Raw genomic sequence first — 395 nt, forward strand, 5'->3', positions numbered from 1 at the left:
GAGCCTGCTGGGTCCTGAAGGACGGCGCACAGGGTGCAGGCTCGGGCAAAACAGCATCTGATTATACCGATAAGTACCACTTACGGGGCTCTTACCCCGATCGATGGACACGGGGCTAAGTAAGCTCTTCTTCATCATCATCGTCTCCATTTTATAGTTGAAGCAACTGAGAATCAGAAAGCTAAAGAAACTTTCCCAAGATCACAGTTGGAGATGACAGACAATGGGATGGGGTGATGATTTTGTTGAGCACCTACTATGTGCCAGGCACATAACCTAAGACTCATATTAAATAACTTGCTCAGAGATGTTCAGTTGGGTGTTGACTCCCAAATTCAAATGTGAATTTATCATTCTTTTTCTGCCCGCCCCCCCACCCCCCCTCAACCCCGCCC

This window comes from Cebus imitator, unplaced genomic scaffold (genome assembly GCF_001604975.1).
Source record: "Cebus imitator isolate Cc_AM_T3 unplaced genomic scaffold, Cebus_imitator-1.0 Scaffold33, whole genome shotgun sequence".
In the NCBI taxonomy this organism is placed as follows: domain Eukaryota; kingdom Metazoa; phylum Chordata; class Mammalia; order Primates; family Cebidae; genus Cebus; species Cebus imitator.